General features: G+C 36.5%; 2 pseudogenes; both read right to left on the minus strand.

Annotated features, from left to right (window-relative positions):
• LOC138813055 (tubulin beta-2 chain-like) overlaps positions 1–26,978 on the minus strand; it is a 174,468-nt pseudogene that overhangs the window by 110,126 nt on the left and 37,364 nt on the right.
• Positions 9,980–10,079, minus strand: LOC138813064 (U6 spliceosomal RNA; annotated as a pseudogene).

Below are 26,978 nucleotides of genomic sequence, written 5' to 3' on the forward strand. Positions count from 1 at the left end.
GAAGCCTTCTTAATAAAGTATGTGCTTCTTGGAAACACAGTAAGGACAAATATGTTTAGAACTATAAGAAATTAAAATTATTTAAATTCACCAACCATATAAAAATTAAGAAAATAATTTTTAAATATTCATGTTAAATATTTTAAAAGCAAAATATATGTGTCTAAATAATTTACATTGTAAAACTCATGCAAAATTAAATTAATCCTTCGACTCTGAAAAAAGAATTACTCTAAAGAAACAAAAGAAAATAATTAAGTTCAAAATTTGAAATTTAGAAAATGAAATGAATTGCATTTTTTAGTTGACTGAAGAAACTGTAAACCCTCTGTATATCAATTTTATAATAAAAAATGCATGAACAAAGAAAGCAAAAGTACCCATTGATCAATAGCACCAGCTAAAGTATCAGTATTTCTTTTTTTGAGTGTACAAGAAAATCGATGGAGGGGATAACAATGTTCCTTCCATTAAAAAATGTACTCATTACCTTACTTATGTTACTGTAACCACTTTGTACATTACCTTTACAATAAAATTAAATTGAAATTAAAAATAAACTAAATAATATACCAATTAAGAATTCTTAGAAGCCATTGGTTAAAAACTTTGTAAAAAACTGTCTTAGGAACCCAAGGAATATACTTTGATGATACTATTTAAATACTTAAACTTCAGCAGAGAAGCAAAAAGTTTATAAATGTTACAAGTAAAGTAATAAATCAGAATATATTACTATTAATAAAAATCATAAGATGAATTTATAGTGGTAGTCAAATATGTAACAAATGAGACGAATTGCCATTCGTTTGCACTTAATAAGTGAGAAAGAACTTTCTAGGTCTTTTAAAATATATATTAAGATAATGAAGAAACTATTCTGTCACATCATATGATAATCAGATAAAGATGATATTAAAACAAAGAACAGATTGTACTAAGTTGTGGGATGTTAATGTATTTACCTATTTTGGTTGTGGGTAACTGGGGATTTCAACTTGGAGTATTGTTCTTGCTAGGCTGGCATCATATCAGTGGTTAATTATAGGATAGGGGTTCCCTTTCCACAAGAACATGCACCTGATCTGTCCTTTTAGCCTTCCCATCATCAATAGCATCAGAGTTGCACACCAACTTGTCTAGCTGCCTAACTTGGCTGGCCTGGATTCTGCAGTCCTTCCAATCTTTGCCTCTAGATAGTGCAGGACCGTGGAAATGATCCAGTTCACCCAGCTATAGAATGAGAAGGAAGTCCACTAAACTTTAGGCTTGGGTTCTGTACTGAAGCTTCCTAAGTAGTTAAGAGTAAAGATGGGAGCCCCTGGTGCCAAGCAGTAGCAGTATTTTTAAAAAACTTGACATATATATGAGTTAGGCTTGTGATTACCTCAGGAAAAGAATAAAAGAGCAGTGAAGCATAAAGGATAGTCAGAACTTTAACTAGCTACTCAGAGGCTGAATCAGCTTAGCTAGCTACTCAGGGGGCTGAGATCTGAAGACCACTGTTCAAAGCCAGTCCAATCATGAAAATACATGTGATTATTTCCAAAAAATCAGAAGTGCAGCAGTGGCTCGAGTGGTAGACCACTATCCTTGGGCACAGAAGCTTAGGGATAGTGCCCAGGCACTAACAAGCTTCAGGAATGATGAATACATGCATGAGCTCCTGCAAATGTGCGTGTGCATACACACGTGTGCGTGAACACACAAACACACCAATGAGTATTTCAATACTAAATTCTTTAATTTTTTTTACCTTGTTGTACCCTATTGCCATGTATTGGTTCACAAATTAACAAAATCAGCTAAACAGCTATTTACATACAACTGATCATGTTTCTCTAAAGTCTATTCTCTTTTTGCAAGCCTGCTTTTATATGACCCAAAAGTAAATTGTTCAGGAGGGCAATTCATCTCCCTCAACTCTGTAGTATTAGATGATTGTTTAGGTTCTTCCTAGCTATATGATTTTGTGAAATTCTGCATCAAACAGTGTATTTCTTTCACAAGAAGGGAAGTCTTTGTCAAACAATTAATAATAGGATTTTCTCCTCCTGGCAAGCATGTATAGTTTTATTATCTTCATATATTTCATGATCTGTCTGTGTATGCCAAAGACTGCTGTGAAAATAAAAAGACCATTCTCAGCACTTAGCATTCGTATAACATTCATATGTATGAAGGTATTTAAATATTACTGAAATTGCTTTGGAATAAATAATGTTCACCTTGACTATTTTGAGAAAGAAGAATTGGTTTCTCAGCACTTAGGTAAGAACGTGAGTGAAAGAAACAAAAGGAAAGTTTGGAACAACTCAACACATACATTCAAATGAAACAAAACAACCCAAGAAAACACAAATTAATTCAGTACTTAAAAACCTGCAGGAAATCCTCCTGAGTAACCAGGATTCCAGGCATAAGCTGTCTATTTTTTAAATAGTTTAGTAAATCATGTAGTTACAGAAGTTATAAATTATCATTACAACCTGTGTAATAGATGTGTGTATGTATATATCAATGCATACAGACAGAAATATTTTATCGTATCTTTGTATCTACAGTAGATTTATGAAATATCAACCTTCGTTGTAAAATAAAATGGAAACAAAAGTTATTAAGGAGCAAAACAAAGGGAATTGTCACAAGTTTCTTGTTGAATGGAATATGAATTGCGAGAATCAGTTTGGGAAAACCATCTTAATTTAACATAATGGATAATGGGTATTAATTCCAATCTATCTATTTGCCCATATTGTGCATCCTCACACATGAGTGTCAAAATCAAACCACAATTTTTGCTTTTGTATTTAACGCACCTGTTATAATTTAGGGGATTGATGAAGTACTCAAATAAAGATTAAAACAATAGTAAGTGAGGCTATGAGTTAGAGCTGAAAATGTTTTTAAATATTATAATAGCTAATTAAATTGAAATTTTCTTACTTTTACTCTATTGTCATGTCTCTCATTCCCACATTAGAAAAGTACATAGAAGGTTCTCAGTAAATTATGTGTATAATCATGAAAAAAAATGTATTGAAAGAATATGGGCCCAGTGTGGTTTTAGCTTATTGAGACCTGTAGGGGGTAGTGTGTTTTTGAGGCCTTGCAAAACGTTATGATGGAGATGAAAGGAGGGATGTACTTATTCTTGAAAAATTGTCTAGAGGATTGCTCCCAGAAAGATAGTGACGAATTCTTCCAAAAGATATAGCAAAATCACTTCCACAACCATGTTCACTGCTGCACTATTTACCGTAACCATGTTATGAAAACAGCCCAGATGTCTTATGGTAGAAGGATGGTTGGAGAAAGTGGGGCACATATACACAGTTGGATTGCACCCATCCATTATGAAGACTGTTACATAATTTGCAAAGAAATAGATAGATCTAAAAATATGTTAAGTAAACTAAGTCAGAGCCAGACACACAGAGGACCCATGTTCTGTCGTGTATTTGGAACATAGGACTTTATGCAAGTTTACACAACAGTATTAACCAAAGCATGCTCTTTGCAGACGAGTATTTAAAAGGTGTAATTTCTTATAAAATTGAACTTTTATTCCAACAAAATGAATACCAAGAAACTATCATTTGGAAGATATGAGCGGAAGTCAAAGGGAAGGAATAAAGAGAGTTATGGATGAAGAGAGGGAAGGTATAATATTCAATGCAGAAACTAGAAGAAATGAAAGTGGGGTGAGGTTTGGAAGGGTATTGGAAAGTTACGTAAAGATCCATTGTACTTATAAACTGATTTGTTGAATGGAAATTCCTTCATACAACTATTTAATAAAAATATAATTAAAAACAATGGAGACGGGGCTGGGAAGGTGGCTCAGTGGTAGAGAACTTGCCTTGCAGGCCTGAGGCCCTGGGTTCGATTCCTCAGCACCACATAAGCAAAAATAAAAAGCTGGAAGTGGCGCTGTGTTTCAAGTGGTAGAGAGCTAGCCTTGAGCTGAACAGCTGAGGGACATCACCCAGGCCCAGTGTTCAGGCCCCACGACCGGACCCCCCCCCAAAAAAAAAACAATGGAGACATCTGAACCTTGAAGTGTGTTCTCTTAAATCATGAGTCAAAATAGTAGTTTCCTTCTCAGAAATTTTCTTTGCAGTTATTTTCCTCAAAATGACAGAAAAGTGACCAACAAAATGAATGTCAATACATCACATTGCATATCCTAAAGAGAAACAATATAAAAATCACAGTAAAAATGTTAGAATTCATCACATGATAAAATAACAGGTAGAAAGGATCAAATGCTGATTGTTTTTCCAAGTACGTTACCTATGGTATCTAATTTAATCCTCACAATAATCCCATAAAGTAGAACTACTTCTATTTCTAATTCTCAGATGATGATATTGAAGTCTTCATAGTTGGAATTACTAGTACAACATTTCACAAATGGTAAATCTTAGCCTGCGGCCCATTCCCACCGTATCAAATATCTTCATTCTATTTTGTGACTAAAATACCAGCACTTAGTTCACTAATTCTAGGAAAATTTCCCAGAATTATTGTTCACACTCTAATAATATTTCACTTTATCTTTGTTAGAAAATAGGAAACTAAGCGGGATGTCGGTGGCTATACCTGTAATTGTAGCTACTCAGGAGGCTGAGATCTGAGGAACGCGGTTCAAAGCCAGCGCAGTCAGGAAAGTCCGAGAGATTCTTATCTATAATAAACCGCTAATAAACCAGAAGTGGCACTGTAGCTCAAGCGGTACAGTGCTTGACTTGAGCGGAAGAGTGCAGGGACAGTACCCAAGCCCAGAGTTCAAGTGCCAAGACCAACTAAAAAAAAAAAAAAAGGAAATAGGTAACTGCAATATGAAAACTCCAAGTTCATAATCAATTTATACCTCCCTGGTGAAAGGAACTGCTAAACTATAACATTTTTGATTTCTAGGTCAAAATTGTAGAAATTATATTCTCTCCCATGACAACACTGCATCGCAGTCATACTGAAAGAATAATCTCCCCAATTCCTGAAGGAAACAGATTGCAGGTCTTATAGACCAATCATTTCCACATTGTAGCTCACATAAGTTGTTTACCATTAGATGTATCTTGATTGCTTTTTATACCCAACATTTTGAGAGAAATGTATTGCTTTAAAATTTTATTAAAGCAAGACTGATATAAAAATCACCTTTGACCCCAGATAAATATTTACCTTTCATATACCCAAAAATGCAGTCTTACCTATCATTAATGTTAGGAACGAGAGGTTAAAAATCATGGAAACCAAGACCTAAGCATGAATTAAAGACTCTCCAACTTGTGAATACAATTGGTTTAAAAAGACATCAATACTACTGCATGTTTTTCAAAATTTCTTGTGATATTGAAGATTCAATGATAAAATATTAACACTTGAAAATAACTCATTTTCTTGGGAGTAGAGAAAACACAAGATTAATCCATCATTTTCAAATACCTTTATTTTTCTACAAATTCACTCTTATAATTATCAAGATTATAAAACTAACTGAAGTACAGAGCCACAAAGGAAATAATTTAACTGCATCATCTACATTCAAAAAACTGTTACTGGGGCTGGGAAGGTGGCTCAGTGGTAGAGTGCTTGCCTTGCATGCATGAGGCCCTGGGTTCGATTCCTCAGCACCACATAAGCAAACAGGAAAAAGCCGGAAGTGGCGCTGTGGCTCAAGCCGTAGAGCACTAGCCTTGAGCTGAAGAGCTGAGGGACAGTGCCCAGGCCCAGAGTTCAAGGCCCCACGACCGGACCCCAAAAAAAGAAAAAAAAACCTGTTACTAGAAAACAAAGTTATTCTAATAATTAGCTTACCAAATTCACTTATATCCTTTTATTCTATTTCATAATATTTCATAATATTCTATTGCATAAAAAGCCTATATACCCACTTACATCTTCAGATCTTAACATTTATTTCAGAAATGTCTATAGCTCTATAGTCAATGAACTGAAATAATACTAAAAATATTCAAAGGCTTTTCAGAAATTGCAGGATGCTCTCGGGGTTGTTATTTATATTGGAAAAGATATTCGAAAAGCCTTATTTGTTAAAGTTGTGATAGTTACTTTCACAAAAGAGCCATTAGTGAGGATCCCATTGCATGTACAAAAGAACTTCAAATGCATCCACAATCTGGAGGTGACACATGCTTTTTGTTTGTTTGTTTTGAAAGGTATATCTAGCAAGCATATCCACAATACTGGTTTTCAGACAATATGATGAGATATTCAAACCAAATAAATACAGGGTTGATTATCTTAGTGAGAATAGATATAATGTTACAAAGAAAGTTATTTTCAACAGAAATCCAGAAAGAGTTTATTCACCTTGTGTTTCACAGGAATAACCAGAGAGTAATACCTGTTTGGTCAAGTCAGTCAAACTCACTCCATGAGTATATCTTAAAAGTATAACCAATTTAAGAGGTCAAATACATATTTTGTACTGACAGTCATCTTACAGCAATAACTTACTACCTAATTATATCTGTATCTTCTTACCTAACATATAATAAGAGCTGAAAGTGGTCTCTTTTATCTAACTTAATGTTGTATATGCTTTGATTATGATGATGATATTATTTGACAAATAAAATGTACAGAAGGGTGGCTCCACAGAAATGACATGATAGAACACTGATAAATAAAAACATTGCAACACAGTTAGCTCTTTTGAGCCTCACCTTGTCCACATTGGCAAGCAACATTGCAACAGCACACGCACACATATACACATACACACGTGTGCACATGTACACACATATACTTGCATGCTAAATTCAGGGTTTAGTACAAAAAAGTACAAATAAAATTTTAGTGATTAGGACAAATGTTAATTTGCCTTATTACAAAATAATACACAATCCAGTCACCATGGGTGTCACATTTTACTTGCCTCGCCACATGTGACCACTTAATTTATTTTAATTAATTAATTAATTCATTTGTTTGGTGCTAATACTAGGCTTGAACTCATGGCCTGGCTCTGTCCCAGAATTTGTTGTTTTTTTGTTGTAGTTTTCTCAAGCCTAGAATTTTACTGCTTGTCCCACAGCTCCATTTCTAGCTTTTGCTGGTTACTTTCAAATCAGAATTTAATGGACTTTTTTTTTGCTTGGTTTGGTTTCAAACCACAATCCTCAGATTTCATCTTTCTGATTAGCTAGGATAAACACATGAGCCACAAGTGTGGCTTCTAGTTTTTCCTCTATAGCTATCTAATACACATATTAGATAGTAATTTAAAACTTAGAGTATAGAAGCAAGTTGTACAGTGATGATATTGTCTTGTCAGAAATTTAAGCTAGTAAATTTCTTCTTAAAACCATAAACAAAAATACCATGGTATAATATAAGAGAACTCACTATTGAACATATGAGCTTTAAGAGCTTTCTAATAGATCCATTATTTGTTACCCAATATTAGAAAAAACTATATAATGCAGTAGTAAAATAGAAGTCCTTTGTAGGAATACTTAATTACCTTGTTTTAAAGATACTTGTTTTCATCCAAAAAAGTAGGCCTGTCTATTGTCTTCATGTGATTTTGATGATTGAAGGTGCTTAATGAGAAGTCAAAGTGTATTACTAATCCTTTGCTATCAATTAAATCTCACCTTTTCTTCTTGGAACTTATAATTATTAAAGAAATAGTTCAGAATCAGCAAGCAATAGTTCAGATTCACACTTCCAGTGCAAGTGGATCACCAGTACTTAATCCTTGATACCATTTTCCACAAAGTTTTGTCACAGATACAATCGGTCTGCCTTCTCTAGCTGCTTTCCTAGCCTGGACCTATTCCTTCACTCTACAGGAAAAGTGTGATTCAACTGATTTCAGTCAGATCTGTTACTAGAATTATCAAGGATTTAGATTTTTGTCTGTAATTTGGTCAAAGCTATGTCTCTTTATGTAGGCTAATAAAAATGTATTTACTAATTTCAAGAAAATTCATAAATTCCATTTCCACCTCTTTTAAAAAATAAAATTGTTTGCTCTATAAATTGATTAGAGGCATGGATTTTGTGGCTAGCTAGGTCATTGTACATCTGTCTCTCTCTTCCTCTCTCCCTTTCATGGCTCTCATAGATAATGTGACTGCTCCATAATTATCCTAATTTATTTTGCTTTTATATTTTTGGTTGCATCATTTCACTTTCTGCTCTGCCATTTCCCAAATCATTTACATAGAAGGCATTATTTCATATTTTCTCATTCCTATAATAAGCTGCACATGAAGACACCACTGGTCCCATTTTCAGTCTGTACCTTTGAATATGGAGGAAACCTTTCCTTTGCTCTCTATGAATTCCCTACTCTCCAGTTAGAATAATTTCCAATAGTAAAATTGGAAAAAGAGAAAGAAAATCATGGTGAAATAACAGATGTAGAAAATTCACTGTATTTTTCTGACCAGTTCAACCAACGTGAACTATTCTGGAATACATGTGCACCCCATTCCCACTGGTACTCACTGTCTCTGGTTAGGCAATTCTGATGAAGACAAGGAACAAGATGAAAAAGTGAGGAATGATATCATTTGCAAAAAAATGGAGAAGTATTAAAACAAATTTTTGTTTGGGCTGCTGAAAATAATTGGCTTACTACAGTGCAGACACTGCTTTCCTAAAAGGCCACTCATGTGAATACTAGGGATGATGATGAGTATACCTCTCTTCATCGGGAAGCCTCCAGTGGGCACTTAGACATGGTCCATGAGTTGGTGGCTCAAGGCAGATATTCATGCAATTACTGTGAATGGCTAGACACCCCTGCACAGTGCTTATATGTTGAATAATACCAGAGTGGCTGCTTCCTTAGTTCACATTGAGGCAGATACCAATGCCCAAAGTAAAGTCCTCTTGACTCCCTTTCATCTTGCTGCTTGGAATAGAAATATCAAAGATATGCTGGATTGCCTTCTATTGAAGCATTATATCAAACCAGGTCTGAAGAACGACTTGGAAGAAACTGCATTTAATATTGCCAAAAGGATAAATATGTATCACTACCTCTTTTAAATTGTGGAAGGCTGTAAAAATTGTTCTCCTAACTCATAATGGTTTGGTTAAGATTCTTAAATTTCAAAAATGCCAATCCATCTTTGTGTCTGTACAAAATATTTTCACAAGACAAAGCAACAGCAATATCTTACTTTAAAAATTCATGGATTCCATAGTATTCTTCAAGTGAATTGCCTGACTTTGATGTCAAAATGTATTCAAGAGTTGTTTGTATACATCTATAATGATTTCTGCAGGGTTTGTGATTTTTAAATCAGAAATCACTTTAACTTATCTGTTGAAATGAGTAGTACAGAAACTAAAAATATTTCTGGTGCTTGTATGAAAAAAGTATATTTTAAAATACTCTGTATTTTGTTTGTATAATGTCCATAATCTATTTAATTCTCTCCTAGATATAATACTTTGAATTATACATTGTTTTATAATATATAGGTTCGTTAATAAATGTGTTATTTCAGATAGCATTCCATATAGAAAAAGTTTAAGATTCCTTTTTTTTCCTAGGTCCTTATAGTATTTTATTTCTTTGGGATAAAATGACAATGTTATCCAATTTCAAATGTTTTGTAAAGATTATGCTATGTAAAGGCCATTCTAAGGTGAGGATTTAACACACTGATGTCAAACTAACTTTCAGTTCAATGAATTACATATATTGTTACATTTGCCTTTTTAAATTTTTTATTGTGAAAATACTGTACAGAGGGGTTACAATTACATGGGCAAGATAATGAGTACATTTTTTATCAAGCATTGTAGCCTCCTCCTGTATTTACCCTTCCCATCCATTCCCATCCTTCCCCTGCTTCCCCACTCAATCCTCCCTGCTACCCCTCCACCAGCACAAAGTTGTAAAGTTCATTTTTCGACATAACGACTTGTATTTTTGTAATAAATTTTTTAATGACTGTTTTTCATTTCTTGCATCTCAAGAATGAAAAATATGGAATATTTCACAAATTTTCATATCATCCTTGTGCAAGTGCCATGATAATCTCTATATTGTAGTAATTTGGGTAAACGTCCTGCTGAAGCATGTAGTATCCTGTAAATTTAAGTAGTTATTGATGCAATCTTTATACAGGCATATATCCTTGGTTGACTGTTTGTAACTAGGAAACCTTATTGTTCCTAAAAATGTTATTGATCTTACTTCTCTAAAATTCTGTGTATATTGGGAAAAGCTAATATTGTTTGGTCGATTGCTCACATTTGCAATTTTTTTTAATTGTATTTTATTTTATTTGAGAACATACTGTACAGAGGGGCTACAATTACATGGGCAGGATAATGCATACATTTCTTACCAAGCATTGCAGCCTCCTCCTTTGTTTACCCTTCACTTCCCTTCCCCGCCTCCCCCCTCCCCCCACCCAATTTTACCCCCTCCCCCCAACCAATTATACCCCCCTCCCCCCCACACCGACATTGTAAAGCTGGTTTTGACATGACATTTTGTACTTCTCATTGTTGCAACAGGTCCACCTGAATCCTTAAACGACTTGTTTGTCCCCATCTCCTCCACATGTTATACTGACATCAAATATAGTGAAAGCGGGGGTTACACTGTGGGGGAGGGACATACAAAGCAACAAAGAAATAATCTTATAAATGCGTTAGAAACACATGCATGAAAGAAACGAAAACATTAAAATGCATATTTAAGGGTTCATTTTCCTAACATCACATTATCTGACCTTTTCCGCTTGACTCATACCTATACTAGATATTGCAAATAAGGGAAACCATGGGACCGATGCTTCCTTGGGCCTGGCTTACTTCACTTAATATAATTTTTTCCAAGTTTTTCCATTTCCTAACAAATGGGGAAATGTCATTCTTTCTGATGGAGGCATAGAATTCCATTGTGTATATATACCACATTTTCTTGATCCATTCATCTACTGAGGGGCATCTGGGTTGGTTCCATATCTTAGCTATGGTAAATAATGCTGCAATAAACATAGTTGTGCTGGTAGCTTTAGTGTGGTCTTGTTTGTAAACATTTGGGTAAATGCCCAAAAGTGGGATTGCTGGATCATAGGGGAGATCTATGTGAAGTCTTTTGAGGAACCTCCATACTGCTTTCCAAAGTGGTTGAACAAGTTTACATTCCCACCAACAATGAAGTAAGGTTCCTTTCTGTCCACATCCCCTCCAGCATCTGTTGTTGTTAGAGTTCTTGATTTTTAAATTTGATCATACTTTGAAGCCTTTATAGCTAGGTCAAAGGTCATTGTTTTTCAAGTACTTATTTATAAACTGAGTTAGCTTTGTGGAGCTAATGGATTCAAAGTAAGCCTTGCTTAAGAGCTACTTCTAAACTTCTGCAGCTTAAAAATTCCTAAATGATGTCTTACTGGTATAAATGTCTACCTGACCCTTTACTCTTCTTCCCTGTAGCAACAGACCAACCAGAATATCTTACCCTGACAGCATAGATTTTCTTATTGGAACAAAACTAATATTAGTTAAAAGGGATCATAGAGAGATAAACAGTTAAGACAGAATCATTTAGACTAGAAGGTATTTTATCAAAATATAATTGTTTTTTATACCTAACATTTCAATAGTAGCTAAAGCCAAGAAGGTGAAAAAAAAATTCACATGCATGATTACCAAATGTCCTGGCCAATCTACCATCCATCCAGGCAGGAATTTACACTACTGCCTTTCTTTCATCAAATATTTTCATAGTTACAAGAGAAGTCTATATGTTTCTCCTCGATATTAGGCCTTAAATTGGTAATGTTTTAATCACAGTGTTTCCTCTTGTCTCTAGGCTGTAAATCTCCAAATGGTAAAGTTTTAGGTCCAACTCTACCAAACACTGAGGTAGAAATAATGGAATAATATTTTAAAACACAGTTGCCTTTGATACCCTAACCACAACAGAACATTGCAAAACATGTGCCTTTTTTCTTATATTTTATAGTTATATATTTTATATTTATACGTGCTGATATTTTTTCACACAGTGAAACTTACTAGAATTAATTGATAATTTGACAAATAAATAGATATTTATTACAATAAATAGATTTGAATATAAATAATAAGGTTTAGAATGTACATTAGAATATAAAAAGTATCAATGCAATGTCTTTGGTATAAAGTTGTGATATGTTCTAAGTATTCTTGGTCTTTTGAATTCACATTGTAAAAAAAAAACAATTGTTTTCCTCTAATCTATAAGGGATTTTGCTCTGCTGCTCTGTTTATTGTTTTAACTCACTGGTTGCAAAATGTTTTTCTCTATTTTTCTGAAGCATTTCTACTTATTGTACCCAAATTTTGCTGATATGATATCTAAAAGGTATTATTCTTCTGCAGGACCAATGGGTCCTAGGATCCCAGGTCTTAGTTATCCTCTTCATCTGATAACAAGGGGAAGATTTCTCACCGAGGCTCATGAAACTTGCCAACAGAAATTAATTGAAAATCCATCTCAATTCCTTATGACACCGGAATTAGTGGTAAGCAATTGTGTAATGCAATGCAACTTAAAATGAAAGATGAGATCACAAAATCTGAGAGAAAGTACAGTAATTCAAACTTTCAATTAACAAATGACCAGCCCATATGAGTGACCAAGATCACAAATGTCACAAAATTATTTTTAATACCCCTCTTCTAATGATTACTCCAAGATTTCAGTCCAGCATAAGTAGGCAAAAAAAAAATAGTTCCTAGAACGATAGATCCATAATTGGTCTACCAAGGCTAGGAAAACTTGACTTACAGGTCAAATATAATTCACAAAACCATTAATTGAGAAGATCGTTAATGCTTCAAAATACTGGTACTTCAGTAAAACTTGTTTCTGTAGAATAAAAATGTTATCAGTCTCAAACCAATGATAACCTACACTTAATCTCCTGAAAACATATTCCTTTTCAAATAATCTCTTAAAAATCACATTCACCAAAATAACATTTGACAAGTAGACAATATTGACATTACAAAATTTTTCAAGTTTAGGGTGCAAGTTACAATAGAGTTGTTTTATTTACCCAGCACTAACGCCAAACCGGTTCAACCATTCATTAAAGTTTAGAAATAGTACCACCCACCATTTGTGTTGTTCAGTAGGTGCCTTACAGAAATGTGTCAAATAGAAAAACCTCCCATAATTCAAACCCAAACACTAGCTAATAAAGTAAGTTTAATCACTTACTAAGGTACATTTTAAAAAGTCACAAATAGTTGCTTTATCATATGTTGTTTTATATTTTACCTATCAGTTTAACATAGTAAGAAATATGACTTAAAGTCATGAATATGGGTACTCATCAGAGATGTGACAAACATAAAATCTGTCTTCTATTTCTACCATATTCCTGTATAGTAGTAAATCGTAGTCTTCTTTTTCCAAAACTTATAGGTAGTAGAAAATATTATCCCATGTAAAATAAAATAATCACAAACCTTTTTCAAAGCCATTTATAAAATTTGGTAGTTAGGAATATATTCTAAGCCATTTTTAAACTTTCTTGTTGACTAAAGATTAATCTTACAAATGGATGAGAATAAAATCATGTCTAGGTGCTTCACGTCTCCAGTCTTGCAAATTGTTATTGCAGATTAATGAATTATGGAAATATAAGCTGACATCAGTTCAAGTGTACGAAGGATTGAAACTCCATGGATAGTATATAAACCTTTCAAAATATTAACAGTTTAACAGAATGACTATCAGGAAGTTGAAACCAGAGAGGAATAATAGTAAAGACAGAATGAATGAAAAATGGAACAAGGGGCAAGTACAGCTAGAATACTCAATGTACACATGTGATAAAGGAAGTGATAAATCTGAAATACATCTTGGAGAAGGGGTTGGTTGAGAATGATAGAAGGAGTCACTCTGATCCAGGAGCATTGGACAATTAGATGGACATATTTATTGTAATACACTTGCACAACCTTTTGAAATTTAATTAAAAAACACAACAAAAAACAAAAACACACAAAAATCATAACCAAACAGCAATCTCTAGAGAGGATGTATATGACCTCTCAAAATTTTAAATAGTTCATGAAGGGTAATCTTGGGAATAGCAAACAAAGCTGTTCAAAGAGGGCAGTTTGGGGTAGCAGAGAATTTTGAACAGATTTAAGTAGATTATCTAAGGTTGTGAATCACCTACATCTGCTGCAAATATTTTCTTCTGTGAGTTCTCTTTGTCTGCAATGGATACTCCAGTCCTCAGCCACACTTGATAGCTTGTGAAGATAGAATGGAAGAAACAAGATCAAGAATCCATTACTCCACTGTAGACAGAAGAGTCCTCTATGTTTTCTCTCATCTCTCTTCACTACTCTTTCTTCATACTTTTAAGTCAAGTGATTTTGAATTATATCTTTCATTCTTTGCTCTGGCAAAGTAATTAGCCAAACTAATTTCCTAAATATTATTTGCCATTTTTTTCTACCATGCTGTTTACTTGTCCAAGGGAGTCCATTAAGCTTCACCCTTGCATTTGGTTGCCACGAAAATCCAACATCTATGTTAATGAGGACAAACTCTAATGTAAAACTTTGTCTCCAAAAAACCGATCCAAGAAGCTGTGATCACAAATATTTAGCTATACTTTTTCTTTTACCTTGAAAGTCTTCTTGTGTCTAAAGTTCCACAAAAATAAGTACTCCACTACTTTTTGGTTCAATCATTTCTAACCTCAAAGATATATTTTGCTAACAAGATGCTTAGAGGAAACTGAAGTATACTCCACTTTTATGTTCTCTCTTAAGACTCTCCTTAGATACCATATCAGGATCAGTGAAGTTATTCTTTGCAAAATTATTTCAATAGATTATTTTTTCTTAGTCTTGCATTTGCTCAGCAAGATGTATGGAATAGAATAGAGTTAAATCATCCATACCTTGGGTAACAGTGTCTATTACAAAGGACAATGCTTCTATGTCCTAATTCTATGTCCTCCTCTTAGCTCTTCCCTGATTTCCAATTAAGCACAGCTTCTTGACTTCAAGTCCAGTGAAGCTGAAAGACTATAAGATCTCCTCCCCACCCCACCCCGCTACATCTTCATGGTTTCTCTTTTAAAACTCTTTTAAGTTGCCTCATTTGGACGTAGAATTTATTTTCCTGTCCTCATTCAAACTGTTCTACATTGTAGTGAGCCAAATAGGCTCTGTAAAATCACTTTAGGTAGCAAAAATATTAAGACAATCTATATCAAAATTTTTGGCCTCCCTCCACTGCTGAAGTCAGTATGCTTAGATAGGGCTTCTAAGAACATTGTTTTCTTACCCTTTCCATTTTCTCAATTCTTTTCTGATCCCAAACTTTTTGGCTTATGTAATAAGAGAAGTCTTCACTACCTCATGTTAATAAGGATATTATTTTTTGTGAGCTACTTAGAAATGTGTAATCATTGGCGTAACCAATCAGATTTTTTTCTGTGTTTCAGTGCTTCACATGCAAAGACATTGTGGAAAGTGTTACAAACAGAAAAGTGTGAACCCAATACCTTCTTTCATTTTGAAGGGCCCTTTCTCCCTAAATATTTTGACCCAAATTATCTTTTTCAAAGAATAATTTGGGTAATTAAAGGTCAATTCACAAAATTTGATGTCTTAGTTTTCTTAAGAACTTTGAATTTCACACAGTGAGAGTATATTTCCTGGGTAAGGACAATTCTCAAGGGAACCTACAGGATTTACAGTAAGGTTTCTGAAGTTTGTTTAGTGTGAAAATGAGCTATCTTTACCCACATTGCTCCCTCTCAACTAGGTCTCCATAGCTTTCTTTGCATGAAAGCCTATTTTCCCAGGCAATTTTCTTAATAGGCTAATTTGTTAAAAATTTGAACAAATAAAATATACCTGTCATAATTTTTAAACTCTTTTGAAATTCCTTTATCAGAATCACGTTTTCCCTAATCCTAATTCAACCTTTTCCATCAAAAACAGTAACATGTTGTTGATATGATATAATGTCCATGCAACTATTATTTTCCAGTGGCTTTATGTGTATATATGAACATATAAGCTGATGCTGAGCAAAATGAACTCCAAGGTATGGAAACAGAGATTTTTTTGCAGTTGTTTTTAATGTACTATGTGATTTCTATTTTCTTTGGGTTTTCCACCTATGGTTTGGCATCAGCTGTATTTGATTTTGTGCCCTGTGTATTGTGTATACATTTACCTTAATTAGGGAAAGGAAGAGGAACAACAAAATTGCAAGACAAAGGACAAAGGGCAAGCCAATGCAATAACAATACTCAAAAGACAATATGTTGGAAATGTATATTAAAACTTGTGAGGAGTATTGAGGTGAAAGAAAACTGTAAGAAAAATGAAAGAGGGGGTAAAAAGTTTGAAAAGTTATGTTTTCACTACCTTACAATTACTGTAACCCATTGTTCACCAATTTGACAATAAAATTAAATTAAAAAATAAGCTACATAAAAAATAATTTCACTGTATTGTTATAGTAAATATTATTTTATGTAGTAACTTTTTAAAAATCAATATTATTTGGCATCTAATTTGAATTGATTACTCCTTTTTTTATCAGAGAGTCATCAACTTGAATGTTATACAACTAGACAATATTTTCACAATAAACTTGACAATATTTTGAAAAAAGGGAAAATTTAGTACTTTCTCATACTAAAACTGAATGTTGTTTAATTCTATGGAAACCCATAACTTTTAAAAGTAAATGAGTTGTTAAGAGGACAGAATATATGTGTTCCTCAAAATACCTATGACTAATAACTACTCATTTTCAAATTCTGAACATTCCATACCTAAGCGATTCAAAACAGTACCTGTTTGCATGTTATGTAATTTTGCAATAGATGCAGTTTCCAATGGAGTGTTACAGATTGAGAAGTCAACAGAAAAATAGCCACATTCTGGTAGAGGATAAAATTATGAAGCATCTGTAATTAATTCTTCAAGAGTAAGCAAATTTTATCAGAGAAAGCTATAATTTCTATGAACCATCAATCCAAAGATTTATGCCATAAAGTCATCCTAGTCCAATAATTTCCAACTTGTAAAGTGCACCTTAATATTCCCTTAATTCACATCATGAATACCTTATCTCTATTGTGAAAAAAATACTACACCTCTGATAATGTGATTCTCTCCTTCTTCTGGAAAGAATACTACAATTAACTGGGTTGCATCACTTTTCCCCCAGTAAGATTCTTGAGATCAGAACACTTGCAAATGTTATTTATATTTATACTTTTTTAAACTATCACAGATATTTAGGATGCTAAGGTCAGAAGATTATGGTTCAAATATCCAATAAACTCAGAAAAATTCAGACACAAGTGGCACTGAGATTGAAGTGGTAGCACACGAGCCTTGAGCATAAACAGGCTCAGAGACAGTTCCCAGGCCCAGATTTCAAGCCCTAGGACAAACCAATAAAACAAAAACAAACCCCAAATGTAGCATTTTTCTCATTGTATACAGAGGCACGTAATTAAGGAAATTGTTTCCTGTGTTACATATAGGTAGAAGAAAGAAGATGTCACACAATTATTCTCTTCATACAATGTTATACAAAACCCTCAAAAATTGCAATTTTTCTATATTTATAAATTAATATCAATTTGTTGGCAACTCTGTCTAGATTATTTACATTATCATTTTATACATGAATTGTTGGAATTTTCTATTAACTAAGATCTAATTATAACTCTCTTGAAAGCATATTCTAGGCAAATAGAATGCCAGAATCATTTGTGAATTTGTTAATTAAACCCTCTACTCAAAAAGAATTTTGTAGTATCCTATAAAATATGAAATTAGAAGCAAAACTAAAATATTTATGTTAACTCTAAATTCTAATTTAGCATGATCTACAAAGTCCTGCTTTAGATGAACTTTGAAATTTCTCTAGGCTTAAGATTTTGTAATCCTTCCTCATTTCTTTGGAATCCAACAGAATGATGCTTACTTACTTTTTCAAATTTTGGGTGGGAATCATGAGCCATTTTGAATCTAGGAATGTTCTGGAATGAAGAGAGCATTTAAAACAAAACTGAAGATTATATACGAGTTGCATTTCAATAGGAAACTTGACTTCTCAAAATATAATAACAAAATTAGCCCAAACTTCCAACTGTGTATTCCTTTCTTGTTGTTTGGTTTGTTTTATTAGACAAAATTATACTACCTGGTCCAGGAAATGTATCACTATTTAATTCCACTCTCTAATCTCCTGCCTTAGTCTGAGTGCTAGAATTCCAGGTTTGTATCACATTGCCCTGCCATGTTTGTTGGTTTATTTAATCTAGACATAGACTAGCAATTCTGAACTTCTCCAATGATATTATCCACTAGACAGACTGCTCAGAGTGTTTATGTACTATTTTAGAAGATCTTCTAACATTTGACACAGGATATGATCATTTTCAGATGCACCTGCTGGGATCTCTGATTCATTCGATCCCTTTAATAGTAATTACTTGACTCTCTTACTATCTCTCGTCCCTACCTATGTAATAGTCTCAAACTTTTTTGAAGAAAGTTCATGAGGACTTTCTAATATTAAAATTCATCTCTTAATTCTTACTCAGGACATATTTTCTATTGCTATTTTTAAACTTTTCTACATATTCTAAGAGTTGTTTCATTTGTGTATTTGTGTGTACACATATAAGTGCCTCTGTGTGTATGTGTATGTTTGTATGTATGTATGCAAAAGCCTCAAGCTCTTATTCATCAATCTTGCTCATGCCTGGTATTCCATCACCTGAGACATTCTTCCGATTCAGGTTTTGGCTGGTAGTGTGGCAAAGACTGTTCTGCCCAGGCTGCATGCAAACTGAAATTCCCAGACTGCTTTACATTCTTAGGTTTTATATCTCCAGAAGTATCAACTTTTAAACTACGAACATTTTTGTGAGTGAAAAGTCTAAGCTGTAGCCCACATTTTTAACTCAAAAATTCATATAAAGATAGATGAACATACACATTGCATATGCTGAGTGTACACTGTTAGAAATGTGATCTTAAGCTGCGTGGTGGAGAGATCTGGGGATTGGGGTTCAAAGCCAGCCCAGCTAGGAAAGTCCCAGAGACTTTTTTCTCCAATTAACTACAAGAAAACTGGAAGTGGCACTGTGGCTCAAGTGGTAGAGCAGTAGCCTTGAGCTGAATAGCAGAGGGACAGTGCCCAGGCCCAAAGATCAAGTGCCAAGACCAACAACAACAACAAAATGCAAGTAAAGGAAAGAAAAAGAAATGTGATCTTAGCCACTAGTTCATTGCCAGTATAATCCCTGCTCTCTCGAGATGGACTTGTTTTTCCAGTTAAGTCCATGCCCTTATATCTGACTTTCATTGGAACGAGAATTATTCTTCCATTCTATTTTTAAAAATTTGTGCGATTAGCAAACGTGATTGAGAAAGGGAAAGGCCTCATACTTCATATTCCACTTAGGAACACTCCCATAAATCTACATATTGGACTTGGCTTTATTGTTTCGATGTTGTCTTATTTGTAGTCTTCTATATTGTATTGAACCCTTATACTTAAACACAGAACTTCTCTTTCTCCTATTGTTGCAAATGTTTCTCTTACTGTTAATTCATGTGCACTAGGGAAATAACACACAGCAAATACACTCACAAAAAGAATGATCTGAGGACCTTCTTCCCATTTAAAATTTGGCTTAATTTGCAGAGCAATTATGAAGTTTGAACTAAATGTACTCATGGATAATATATTTATAAGCAATATAAATTTTATATTTTCTCTTTTACTAAGTTTTCTCTGAAACACCTATTACCTCATGTCCAAAAGTGTCCTTGTGTTATTTCAATGAAGACAGAAAACATTCATTAGACCTCAAGAAGCACCAATGATTGTTACTGGACTTTGTGGAAACTGATCCCAGGAGAGGAATTGAACACAGAGAAATGATAAAGTTCAAATTAACTTGTGCTTTCCTTTTTACTGTACAAGAAAAGAATCCCAAGGATTGAAGGAAACTCTGTCCCTTACTTTTTCCAGTGTGTTTTTTATTCATATAAACTTGTCTGTAAACTTCTAGTTGAGAGTATTACAAAAGATAATAATGTGCCATGTGAAGGCCAGCATAGAATAAAAGGAATTAACGTTGTTGTTTTTTTAGTTAGTTTGTATTTGTTTTTGCCAATTGTGGGGCCTAAAGTCTGGGCCTGGGCGCTCTCCCTCAGATCTTCATCTCAAGGATAGTGCTCTACCACTTGAACCACAGCACCATTTCTGACTTTTTCTGTTTATGTGGTACTGAGAAATCAGGGCCTCATGCATACAAGGCAAGCACTGTACCACTGAACCACATTCCCAGCCCCTAATAACATTGTTTTAAAGTTGTTCTACTGCAAAGAAACAAAGACATGGAGGTTTAAAAGTGTCTTATCTATGGATATTTCATCCCTGAGAAGATTCTCTTTTGGCAGGAGTCAGTTATCAATTCCTTTAGTCTGGTCCTGAGTTCTCCATAGCAATAAGGATTCCAAAAAAGCAGGATCTTGTGAATATGTTCAGCACAAGCAGCCTCTTCTCAGAGCAGTACTCCTTTAAGGACAGTCCCAAAGAAATATCTGGGGGTTGTTTTTGTTTGCTTGTTTGTTTAGTTTGTCCTGGTTCTGGGACATGAACCCAGGGGCTGGACCCTGTCCCTGAACAGTTGTCTTTCTTGCCCACCTATCCTCAAAGCTAGTACTCTACTGCTTGAGCCAAAACTCCACTTCCGGCTTTTCTTAGTGTTTATTTAGAGATAATAGTTTGACAGACTTTCCTGCCTGGATTAGCTTTGAAATAGGATAGTAAGAAAGCCAAGTGATATCGACAGTATGGACTTCTCTTTTGAAAAAAAAAATATTAGATGAAGTTTATTATAAAGCTAATAATTGACAATTTTTAAAAGAAGAGAATATGCCCAGCAAAGAAGCCATAACTTAAATAACTCAGTGAAAGTAGGTGCACTGAATCATTTTGTAATTATTTTTTATGCTTGGAAAGATTACTATTGACCTTGTCATTCCTTTTGGGGAAACTGAAAGTCATATTTGCACTTTTTTGTGGGCGCTGTCCCTCACCTCTTCATCTCAAGTTGAGCACTCTACCACTTTAGCTACAGCACCAATTCCAGGTTTCCTGTGATTAATTGAAGATAAGTGTCTCATGGACTTTCCTGACAAGGCTTGCTTTGAACCACAATCCTCTGGTCTCATCCTTCTGAGTAGGTAGGATTACAGGCTTGAGCTACCAGCACCTGGCTCATATTTGCATTTATGTGTACTTAATGACACTATGTAGACAAAGAATGGAAATTTGAACCAAATGATGACATTGCAGCTTTTCAGAAAAATTGGGGTAGGAATAAATATGTCCTCATTTTTCCATGTTGTTATATTAATGACTCATGAGCTATGGGACTCTTACATTAGCATCCTCTGCCATCTGTGTAGGTGTTATTTAGGACTAGGCAATATTCATAGAGTAATATAGAAAGACAGGTTTTTAGAAAGCAAAGGAGATCAGGTATGAAAGAACAGCATAGAAGGAGATACATTTATCACACAGAGATTAAAAACTAGCCTAAGAGATTTACAATGTTAAAGGCAATGAGGTATAAACCTAGTTGATAACTAGTTCTTCAATAACCAAAAATATTTCTCTAGAACAGTTTCTGGTATATGTTAGTTACTATCATTTATTCCTTCCATCTGGAGTTATTCCTTCTCTTCTATCACAACTGTTAATTAGTCTCTGCCTTTTTAGTGCCATGACTGACCAGAAAGATTTCCAAATCTCACTTAGACTAGCCTTCTCTGTGATTACCAGTGACCACTCAAAAGCCTGGAATCTTTTAATTTCCAGAATTCATCTTCCCTTGACATCTAAGTACATTCCTGGCATTAACTGCAGTGATCTAATGAACAAAACATTTTTTTTTCAACACAGTATCCTAATATAGGCAAAATGCATGAATTAGGGACTATTGTCAGGTATCAGTATGGAAGGAGCAATTATATATTCCAAGTATGTGTTCTTTATTTTGCATTTACTAACTGTTTTCTTTTGTTTTTGACAGTCCAGGGGGCTTAAACTCAGGACTAGGGAATTATTCCTGAGCTTGCTTTTTTTTCCCTCAAGGCTACCACTCTATCACTTGGGGCACAGCACCTCTTTCAGTGTTTTTCTGTGAGGAATTGAACCCAGGCATTCAAGCAGGCTAGGCAATCACCACACCATGAAGTCACATTTCCAGAGACCTAAATGACTTTCTTATGATGGCATTATATTTTCATTCCATAACTATGTATCATAATTTTGGCCAGGTGCTAGAAAATAACATACAAAAAATACTAAGTCCAGTAAGGCTGGATGGACAATGAATAACCGTTATAGTTTAGCCAGGACACAGAGGGCCTTACCTCATGGAGCTGGTTCAACAGGCTGAGCAAGACAGCTCCTAACCCACAGTCTACCTCCAGAATGAGAGGGCCACCTTGGGTTCCAACCACATGGGGACGCTGGGCCACCTCCTCCAGCACACATTCAACCAGTTCCTGTGAGAGAGAGAAAAAAAGTCAGAATTAAACTTAAGCCGGGTGCCCATGGCTCAGACCTCTAATCCTAACTACACAGGGGGCTGAGATATGAGGATCATGGTTCACAGCCAGCCCGGGCAGGAACGTCTGTGAGACTCTTATCTCCAAAGAAGCACCAAAAAACTGTAAGCAGCTCTGTGGCTTAAGTAGTAGAGTGCTAGCGTTGATCTGAGGAGCTCGGGGACAGTGCCCAGGACCAGAGTTCAAGCCCCACGACTGACAAGAATTGGACTTCTCACCACAAGAAGTGGACTGAATAGCACCCATTGTCCTAGGGAGTATGGCAGAGAAGTCAGGCAGAGCTTCCTGTGAACTGGAGGTCATGAGTATGTCACCTGGCTTCTCCTTGCCTCAGTATCCCCAGCTGCAAAACTGAACACAGTGAAGGATCCTCTTCCTCATGGGGACAAGGTAAGGATAAAAGAGAGACATGTTTTGTTTCATAATCCCTCACCTATTCCACGATTAATAACAAGCCCCATGTGAGCCTTTTCCAGCTATCTTCCTTTCATTTTCATAGAATTGCCAGGAACCTTATCTAATGGCCGCTCCCTCTGTGCCCTGTGCCAGAGATCCCTCTGTATAAATCCCTTGTTTCCTCACAACTGTTCCAAGAGGAGACTGAGGTCCAAGAGTTGAAGCCTAACCCAGGGCTTACCCTGTGGTCAAGAATTGACTGCTGTGCACTAAGAGTTTGAGATAATCCATCTAAACCGATGACTGAACATGGTGCTACATGTCTACTATCCCAACTACAGAGGACCAGGCCTGGTGGAGCATGCCTGTCACAGATAGGAGTACCATGATCCAGCCCAGCCTGACCATATATTTAGTCTCTATTTTGGAAATGCCCAAGACAGAAAGGTTTGGCTCACATGGTGGAATACCTGACTGGCAAGCCTAAGGCCTTGAGTTCAAACCCTAATATACCAAAAAGAATCAGAGGCCCAGTGCCAGAGGATCATGCCTGTAATCCCAGCTACTCAGGAGTCTGAGATCTGAAGATCATAGGTCAAGATTTAAAAGAGGGTTGGCCTCAACCATCAGACATCATGATGAGAAGACCCGGAGTCTGACTTATGCTGGTGCACTCCATACTCGCAGGGTGCATATCCTTACTAATTGCTGGCCACACACTCTGTCCCCCTGGGAAACCACCCCCTGTGAGACGCACCCCCAGGTCCTACCAAGCTGCCACTGCCACCAACCAGGCCCAAGGGAGTAGAGAGCTCCAGGGCACACAAATCCCTTGGTCTTGTAATTTAAAGGTGATCAGTCTCCTTCAAGCACCTTACCCTTCCAGGCCCCTGGACCTCAGCCATGAAGCCCATGCACCCCCCCCTCCCCTCGCGAAGATAGCAGGAAAAGTTACCAAAAGGTTCGACCATCTTTGTTGTAACCCACTTCTACACACACACAAATCCAGACTGGTGACAGAAGACTTATCCATGCAGCACCTGAAATTTGCCAATTGATCACTCACCTGAGCACTGTCAGGATGTACAAGTAGAAAGATGTCCAGAGCCCTGCAGGGAGTCTCTCTGCATGATAAGCTTGACTATCTCGCTGGAACATCTCTCGAGGTTATTTATAGAATCTGGTCTTTTCATCCTGCCCCAAACAAAGACCAGGTAGCTGCTATGGACCACCTTTTCACATTGCCCTAAGCAAACATCTTGCAGCTGCTACGGCCAATGAAAAAGCTTCTTTATTCTAAGCATATAAATACCCCTGTGTGAAAAATAAAATTTGGCAGCTTGATCAGAATCCTTGTCTTGCTGTCCTTCTTCGTGTCTCTTGTCCCTTCATTCCTTCTCGCTTAGGTTCATTGCCCTGGTTGAAGTCCTGCGGGTCGGGACAACTGGCGCCCAACGTGGGGCACGAGCCTCTGACTAAGGAAGGAACGCCATCCTCTGGGAAAACTTGGCTAAGTACAGTCTGAGATCATGAGATCGCCTCGACAGACCCCGCCGAGAGACAGATCCAGGAGGAGAGTGGGGACGGCACATGGTGAGTGACCCACTATGGGACAAGCAACATCGTCACATGATCTATTTCTGTCAGACCTCAAGGAGGCCCTCAAGACATGGGGAACGTGGGTTAAGAAAAAGGATTTAGAATTATTTTTCTCATTCATAGAGGACTTGTAGGAATCATAGATGCAAAAAGATGGCGAAGAGTAGGAGATTGTTTAAAAGATTATTATGAAACCTTTGGTCCAGAAAAGGTTCCTGCTACCGCCTTTTCCTATTGGAATTTGATTAATGAAGTTTTGAAATGTTCTCTATTTGATAGTGGAATTTTAAAACTTGTAAAAGCAGGAGAAGAGGTTCTCCAAAATGCCTCTCGGCCCCCCACGGCTTGCCCATCAGTTGTATTAGATATGACTGCTGGTCAATTTATTGAAAATCCCTCCCTTTTGTGACCTGGCCTTTCAAGGGCCCACTGCCCCTCCAGATCCAGATTTTTTTCTTCCCGCCCTTTACCTAACCTGGCACCTTTATCCGAGACTCTTCAACATAAGCGAGAACACCTTCAACTTTTAAAAGAACTGTGGTCCCTTGATTATGAACTCCGCATACTGGCCTTGGCCGATACGCCAAAAACGCCTGATAAAATTAAGGTTAGATCAGGCCATCAATCAGTTCTCGCCTTTCCAGTAACTTGGAGCCAGACAGATAAGACCTCAGAGGGTGGGGAGGATGAATCAGAAGAAGAGGAAAAGGAGGATGAGGAACAGGATACTGGGGATGAAGAGGAACAACCCACCCAGGGAAAAGGCCAACAAGAGTATAAGAGGCTTAGGCTTCGGTTTGTTGAAAAGCTTAAAAATGCATGTGCCCAATATGGCCTGACTGCCCCATATATGTTAGCCTTGTTAGAAAACCAAAGTGCGTGCTGGTTCACCCCCAATGATTGGAAGTTTCTGGCCTGCGCCACCCTTAGTGGGGGTGATTTTGTTTTATGGAATGTGGACTTTAAGGAACAATGTAGAGAGACCGCGCAAAAAAATTTGGCAAAAACATCTTCAAAAACCTGGACCTATACTAAACTTTTGGGTAATGTGCCCTTTGATACCAATGTTAAACAGGCGCGCTTTCCTGCCGGACTTTTGGCACAAATTCAAAATGCTGGCCTTTATGCTTGGAAGCGTCTCCCTCAAAAGGGATCGGCTACTACTTCCCTGGCAAAAGTTAGACACGGGCCAGATGAACCCTACAGTGACTTTGTCTCGCGGCTTAACTTGGCTGCAGAAAGGCTTCTTGGGCCTAGTGAAAGTGAAAGTGCCTTTGTTAAACATCTTGCCTTTGAAAATGCTAATCCGGCATGTCAAGATGTCCTCCGACCACATAAAAACAAGGGTGACCTCTCTGAGTTCGTCAGGCTTTGTGCTGGAGTAGGAACTGCCCACCCCATGGGACTCGCCATGGGTGCTGCCTTTACCAAGCCCTTTCAAGGTTCAGTCCCCAGCTCACATACTTGCTTTAATTGTAAACAACCTGGTCACTTTGCGCGGGAATGTCCCTTCAGCAAACAAAGCCAAGGGGAAATGTCCTCCCAAGCTACAGGTAGACCACTCCCTACCACTCTTTGTCTTGTAGATCAAGAACAAGTGGCCCCAAGGTGGCTGCCAGAATGCTTGATAAAACAGGTTAATGGCTTACCACAACCCAGGGGAAACCTTCCCCCGAGGATGATGCCTTTTCTCTTGCAGATGCAGCTAGAACTCCAGACATGGACCATCCTGTTTGAATTTATTAAATAACAGATTAATATCTTGGCTTCTAAGCCCATACAGGTTCATCACCATCGCCTTGATATGGCAGACTGCGGCATTGAGATCTAGGATTTACCCCAGGCTTTTAATTAGTGTTTTGCCATGAGCTCGTTCCAGTGGGAAACAGCCCCCCTTTCTTTTCTTATTTAGAAAATCCTTCTCCTTATTCATAACTCCTGACCATTCAACGGGCAAGACCTATTGCCATAAGGGATAGGTTCGCCCCTCCTCCTATAGGCCCCTGCGCTTGGGGGAGGATGGACCTATGGGAGGAAGAAAAAAATGCTCAAATCAAGGGTGCAGTTAAGACTGCAGGGGGATCGATCCACGAGATCCCAAAACCCAAGACCGCTGAGTGGCAAGCTCTGGTGCATGAAGGTTGGCATGCATATCCACAAGCCATCTCCTCAAAAAACATGCCAAGGCCTGTAAAACTCCCCTCCCAGAGTGAGGATGCTTGCTCGGAGCAGAGAAAAACCCTGGGCCCTTAGAGGAACAGAGCCTCTGTCACCCCCTCAAAAAGAGCAGCCAACAATTGATGGTCAATTTTCTAAATAACAAA

Source organism: Dipodomys merriami, unplaced genomic scaffold (genome assembly GCF_024711535.1).
Source record: "Dipodomys merriami isolate MVZ:Mamm:240054 unplaced genomic scaffold, mDipMer1.0.p SCAF_58, whole genome shotgun sequence".
NCBI classification, from domain to species: Eukaryota; Metazoa; Chordata; class Mammalia; order Rodentia; family Heteromyidae; genus Dipodomys; species Dipodomys merriami.